We start from the raw sequence: 1,485 nt of genomic DNA on the forward strand, positions 1-1,485 counted from the left end.
TCAAGTGGAGCAGTGCTAGCTTTCAAAACAATTTCATCAGGTAGAACGCGTTTGGCGCTCCGCAGCGTGCATATTTCAAATATCACTCACATTCGTCGGATGCCCTGTGCTCATATCATAACAAAATCGGCCATTTTCGTCCCTTTTATTAGCATTATATAGAAGTCAAAATAGTTTGAGTAACATTTTGTGGTCCAGCAGCAGAAGTGATGTGAACGCAACCTCCAGCTATGCAGGCGGTGGCTAAAAATTGGGCAATTCTCCTTTCTACAAGGCGGTAACAAGTGTGCTTTTAACGTGCCCTAGAAACAGCTCTCCTTGACAAATTTTACACTTCCAATTCGCGTACCACTCCACAGAAGGAAAATGTTGCTAAGTGTAAATACTGACGGAGAATTTTTACTTCTGACACGCCTACAAGTATGTGTGCGCATTCTATGCCTTCAACACCCCCAGGAAAACTTTTTCCTCGTGTGTAAGAGTCGTTGAAGTTTCAAAGGCATCGCTGCATCACGCAGACATCACAAATTAAGTAGAAATGCCATCGGTTATCCCCAGGGGGACACTATTCCACACTTTCAAGGCATCACTTCATTTCCAGAAGCTATGCCGGCTTTCCGCGTAGTGAAGTGCGCATGACCCTGTCCACGCCTTGAAAGTCGAACAATTACCTCCAACATCGACTTCTTCAAAATCAGTCGGGACTAGAAAATTATTAAAAAAGAAAGTCCTATTCTGAAAAGCCTACCTGCAAGGGGGATATCGTCTCATCCAATATCTACCGATGGTATTCCTCTAAGTATTGCACAATCCCACGATCACGCAGAAGCTGGACGGATGGAAATTGATAAGGAAGGATAGAATGAGATTGTTCAACAATCCGGTTTATTACTTCTAGTGATAGAAGGTTATCTGAAAGTGTCCCTTGCCAGGAAGGAGGCAAAAGAAGTTCCTCTTACTCCCTAAAGTAGAATGCTTAATCCTTCTGTTTCCATGGTTGTAGCTGCTTGTCTGTGGACTCAAAAATTCAACAAACGAATGTGTATTTATTCCCGGCCCTTGTGCATTCTCAAGGAAGGAATGAGAATGAGAGGATCACCTTGGTCGGGCCAAGGAGAGGGAGTTGAACCGGAAAGCAGACGAATACATCAAGTGCAGTCCATTATATGATAAAGATTCGTTAATTTCTGGATCATCCTTTCTAATGGGTAAATAATAAGCCTAAAAAAAAACAAAAAAGCATGACTAATGCTTACCGGAGTTAATAAACTTTCAAGGATCCATTTCGTGATGGAAAAGTCACCTACAGATGAAATTATTGCCAAGGAAAGTGGATCCACTTGTTCGGTTGTCAACTTTACCAGTGTCTCACCTTCCTCAATGCATAGTGGATCTTGAATGAGCCGAAATAATACTTTTATTGATGAGGGAAATCGTAAATCAGCTTTTCTAAAATTAGATTATCGAAAAATTATGGTGACGTGG

Source organism: Echinococcus granulosus, assembly GCF_000524195.1.
Source record: "Echinococcus granulosus chromosome Unknown EG_S00017, whole genome shotgun sequence".
NCBI classification, from domain to species: Eukaryota; Metazoa; Platyhelminthes; class Cestoda; order Cyclophyllidea; family Taeniidae; genus Echinococcus; species Echinococcus granulosus.